The following is a 6,000-nucleotide window of genomic DNA, read 5'->3' as shown; positions in this document are numbered from 1 at the left end:
ATGTCTCGTCTGTGTAAAAGCAGACACGAACACAGAGACGGAGAGAAGAGACAGAAGAACTCGTGACCGAGAGGGATGGAGAGCAGTCGCTTCGTGAGGTAGCTCTGCCTGGAAATACATGATCTAAGTGATTGATAGTTGGTTGATTGATAGTTGATTGATAGTTATGATTCTACAATCATAAAAGTATGCATTATTTAACATGAGTATGTCCTAAAATAGTAATTTCTGTCGGAGAGCACAGGCAGCAGCTCTATAGAGATGATATACTAACTGTTTTATTATGTATTGTTGCAGCATTCAACCCACATAATAAATGGTGAATTTAATGTCAAATAAAAAAAATACAATAAATAAATACATGATTATTTTTTTAAATAATCGAACAGAAACCGAACCCCAAGAAGCACTAATCGTTTAGCATTACTGTCTGTGGAAGGATAGAGTGAGTGTGCGAGTGAGGCAGGAAAAAAGGTGTCAGATATCGGCCTTCCTGTCGCTCAGTTCTCTGGTTACAGCCTCCCTCGTCACACACACATACGCTCAAACTCACACACACACACGCCCTCCTAGACAGACAGACACACGCTGATAAAGCTGATTAGTTGAATATGCGAACTCCACCCTACGAGACTGTGTGAGTTCACTGAGCATTATTCAGTGGGGAAACGTCATAGAAGCATTCGAAACATAAAACCTGAGTCCTGACAGATATAATTCAGCAACAAGCTCTCGCAGTCTCACTGCAGAATTAGACGTTCATCCACGTTTCTCCAAATGTCAAATTTCGACGTGTTTTTGACATCCTGGTTGACTCTTCCTGTTCAGCATCATACCGTTTCTCCAGATGTCCAATACAGAAGGTTAAGGGTTAAGGTTTAGGATTGGGTTAAAACATCAAGTTTAGACACTCATTCCGGATGGTTAAGGTAAAGGTTAAGGTTTAGGATTGGGTTAAAACATCAAGTTTAGACACTCATTCCGGATGGTTAAGGTAAAGGTAAAGGTTCAGGTTTAGGATTGGGTTAAAACATCAAGTTTAGACACTCATTCCGGATGGTTAAGGTAAAGGTAAAGGTTCAGGTTTAGGATTGGGTTAAAACATCAAGTGTAGACACTCATTCCGGATGGTTAAGGTAAAGGTAAAGGTTCAGGTTTAGGATAGGGTTAAAACATCAAGTTTAGACACTCATTCCGGATGGTTAAGGTAAAGGTAAAGGTTCAGGTTTAGGATTGGGTTAAAACATCAAGTTTAGACACTCATTCCGGATGGTTAAGGTAAAGGTAAAGGTTCAGGTTTAGGATAGGGTTAAAACATCAAGTTTAGACACTCATTCCGGATGGTTAAGGTAAAGGTAAAGGTTCAGGTTTAGGATTGGGTTAAAACATCAAGTTTAGACACTCATTCCGGATGGTTAAGGTAAAGGTAAAGGTTCAGGTTTAGGATTGGGTTAAAACATCAAGTTTAGACACTCATTCCGGATGGTTAAGGTAAAGGTAAAGGTTCAGGTTTAGGATTGGGTTCAAAAACAAAAACAAAATAACGTGTGTTCACCACTAGGGTCAAACACCCAACCCTCTGATCCACAGTCATGGGATCCACAACACCCTAGCAAAACCCAAGCCTACCAATTTCGAAGTCACTTTTGAGCGATTTGCCTGGAATCAGATACGAGTTCACTGCTAAAACGGCAGAATATGAGAGTCAAAGAAAGACATCAGCAAACACACAAAAAGAAAACACACACACACATGTACGCACAGACTTTTACGTCTCTCCTCTCGTCTCGCACTTCTCTGCCCTGTCCTCTCCTTTCCTTTAAAAGGGCAATCCGCAATTGAAACAATAACAAAAGTACCCACCTAACCTCTGTTTTATTACAAATCTGAGGGATGGGTCTGGACCAATGTAACCACTCTTAGAGGTAGACTCAGCGAAATGACGTCGCCACGAGCAGCACTGCATATATTGAGATGAGAAAGGTGTAAGACTTGGCTCTCGCACACAGTTTCTGCGTATGTGTACAGGTTGATTCCACGCTGTCACAGCGTTGGTGGGCAGAGCACTTAAGGGGGCTGAATAATTTTGCACACCCAATTTTTCAGTTTTTGATTTGTTAAAAAAGTTTGAAATATCCAATAAATGTCGTTCCACTTCATGATTGTGTCCCACTTGTTGTTGAGTCTTCACAAAAAAAATACAGTTTTATATCTTTATGTTTGAAGCCTGAAATGTGGCAAAAGGTCGCAAAGTTCAAGGGGGCCGAATACTTTCGCAAGGCACTGTATATCATTAATTTATAAGTCCAAAAATGGATGTAACGACTGCGGATTTCCCCTTTAACTCTCTTGTTCTCTTTAGTTTAATTTGATAAAGCAGCAGCAACAGAAGCTCTCTGTGGTGGTTACATGTCAGCGCAAACACAGAAGAACAAGCCCACAAACAGACACAGCGGGGGCGGAGATCAATAGTAATATTTTTTTCTGAAGCCACTTAAAGGCTCACCTCTGATTGGTAGATGCCGGAATAACCCAATTATCAGATGAGTTACCAGATGGAGAGAAAGAATGGAGAAAAATGAAAGAGAAGGAGTAGGACAAATTGAAAAGAGCAGTTAGTGGAAAGGTAGGTCAGAAAATATTCACTAATCATACACTATGGGGGTTCAGGTGAAACTGAGCTCTGGTCAAGTCACAATGTGAATAAAGCACATTGATAAAGAGAAAGAGAGAGCAAGAATGATTGTGATAGAGAGAAAATATATCCATATTGGGAATGTACAAACACATGTTGCCATATCTACACATTCCATAGAGTATATTCTATCTACACATTCCATAGAGCATATTCTATCTACACATTCCATAGAGCATTTTCTATCTACACATTCCATAGTATATTCTATCTACACATTCCATAGAGCATATTATATCTACACATTCCATAGAGTATATTCTATCTACACATTCCATAGAGCATATTCTATCTACACATTCCATAGAGTATATTCTATCTACACATTCCATAGAGCATATTCTATCTACACATTCCATAGAGTATATTCTATCTACACATTCCATAGAGCATATTCTATCTACACGTTCCATAGAGTATATTCTATCTACACATTCCATAGAGCATATTCTATCTACACATTCCATAGAGTATATTCTATCTACACATTCCATAGAGCATATTCTATCTACATCTACACATTCCATAGTTCCATAGAGTATATTCTATCTACACACATTCCATAGAGTATATTCTATCTACACATTCCATAGAGTATATTCTATCTACACGTTCCATAGAGTATATTCTATCTACACATTCCATAGAGTATATTCTATCTACACATTCCATAGAGTATATTCTATCTACACATTCCATAGAGCATATTATATCTACACGTTCCATAGAGCATATTCTATCTACACGTTCCATAGAGCATATTCTATCTACACGTTCCATAGAGCATATTCTATCTACACGTTCCATAGAGTATATTCTATCTACACATTCCATAGAGCATATTCTATCTACACTTCGCTGCTCTGTCCCTGCTCTACAGCTCCCTTTCTTGCTCCCTCGCTCTCTCTCTCTCTTTCTGTCCAGGGCCTAATTGTCATGCAGTGAGGGAGATGTGCGACCTTCCTCTCTCCTCTCCAATCTGTTCATTTCTTGTCGTTTACTCTCCTAACAAGGCCTTATTCACCAGTAACGCCCCCAAGGAGAAGACGACGTCTCCTAAATAAATAATTGAAAGAATCGGGATGGATAATACATTACTTTTACAGTGTGTGTAATCAAATGGATTACTCAGGGCCGGCTACAGGCATACGTGACCTAAGTGGTCGCTTAGGGCCCCAGGCCGCTAGGGGGCCGCTAGGGGGCCGCTAGGGGGCCGCTAGGGGGCCGCTAGGGAGCCCCCCCCCAAAAAAAAATATATATATATATTTTGTTAGTAACTCTCACATAATAGATATCATGGCATGTCATGGCAAAAGGTGTAGAATTGCAGGGAATTAGCTTTAAAACTTTAAAAAATTCTCTCCACCCATGGCAAAACAAGTAGAATTGCAGGAAATTTGCTGTAAAACGGTCATTTCTTTCCCTCTGCCCCATGGCAAAATGAGTATAATTGCATGAAGTTTGTCATAAAATTGCTGATCCACATCATGACAGATGCTGCAAACGGATTTCACTTTCTGTCAAAACAAGGCTTTTCACTGTGACACACACACACACGCGCATCCCTGAGGGTTACCAGTGACACTCCCTTTGGAGGTCTGAACCCTGCTCATTCAGCACTCAGAGTTAACGTACAGCACTTAGGATCCCATTCAGACCGAGGAGATGTATGGTATTCCTACGCACGCCTTTCCTACACACTTCTCAGTAGTTAGTAATCAGGCTTACCTTAGGCAGGTGCCTAACAGGCTTTGCAGGCATGGTTCCTCTGCGCACGCTGAAAAAATGTAATTCAACCGCTGAAAGCCCTCCCACTTCCTGGAGAAGTGGGAGATTTTCTCCTGGAGTTTTCATTCAATCGAGTTTTCCGTGGCATACATTTATCTAAAGCCATGCCTTTGAATTTGGTGTACCATTTCATTTAAGTTTTTCTCGACAGACTCGCTAGAATATATGGAGAGAACGGTTCAGATGATTATGACAAAAAAAGACACGCAAACACATGCATATTGATCTCCTTTTCAGCACCAATTGGTAGATTTAAAAATACTCTGATCCTGCACACTATTTATTTATTTAGGGTTAGTAAAGTATTTCCGAACAATACATGTAAAAAATTGCGCACAACATATATTGGTGAAATAAGGTTTTTGGATTCATTTGGAAAGTTGCAGTATCCAATGGTTCAATCTATGAAATATTGGAAGGGGAGAAAGGTGTACAATAGGACCTGCTCGTCTTGAACCGTGTGGCAGGCTTCAGGTTTATACTGCTACGTATGGTCTGCGTTCCATAATAATTCACCACATGAATATGACAGAGGGAAGAAAGGTAAACTGACAACGGAATGGAACGATGCAAAACGTAAGGAAACTAACACTAAAGTCTCTTAGTCTCTTCTTTCACCAGCGACGGTGACTACCGTTAGTGACTCATATTTAACAAGATACAAATGGCAAAAAAAGAGCGTGAAAAGTCTAGGCATATTACTAAAACATTCTAGAAATCATAAATCAACTCGGAAAGTTTGGCGGTACCCACTGGGCAAAAACTGGTTGAATCAACGTTGTTTCTACGTCATTTCAACAAAATAATTCAATGCAATGATGTTAAATCAAAGTGGAAAACTGATCAGGGAATTTTGTCTTTTTTTCACCCAACTTTTAACCTAAATCCAATGACATGGTGTAATTTTCCGTTGAATTCACTTTAGTTGACAACCAAATATAAATCAAAACTAGATGTTGAACTGACGTCTGTGCCCAGTTGGTATACTGTCATTTGCGCACGGCTACAGAAGCTTACACTAACACATTTCTGTAGATTTACAGCAAAACTTTTACAGTTAGCTACTGTAACACTATATTACATTCCTGTAAAGAGCAATGCATTATGGGGGCTCAATGGCATTCCAATACACTTTTGTCATTTTACAATACAATTCTTCAGTAAAGTACTGTATTACATGTTTTGCTTTATATTTACAGAAGCATACTATGAATTATGGTGGATTGTGGGAAAATGTTGTGGGCGGGAAAGAATCTCTGGCTCATTAACATATTTTGAGGCGTACCTTGTAAAAGGCTATACTTGTTGCACTGATTAGTGAGAATGCTGTACCCCACAGAATACAGTACTATACCATATTTTTTAAATATTTGTCCTGAAAATGATCTCTCCTCCCCTCTCTCATTTTGTCCTCCCCTATCCTCTCCTTTTGTGTCCTCTGCTATTTCATCTACTCTCCTCGTGTCCTCCCCTCTCTTCTTTCATCGACTCTGCTCTTGTCTCCTCTCATTTCCTCT

The sequence above is a fragment of the Oncorhynchus keta genome, chromosome 6, assembly GCF_023373465.1.
Source record: "Oncorhynchus keta strain PuntledgeMale-10-30-2019 chromosome 6, Oket_V2, whole genome shotgun sequence".
In the NCBI taxonomy this organism is placed as follows: Eukaryota; Metazoa; Chordata; class Actinopteri; order Salmoniformes; family Salmonidae; genus Oncorhynchus; species Oncorhynchus keta.
The sequence above is the reverse complement of the archived record's forward strand: the minus strand, read 5'-3'. Positions refer to the sequence as shown.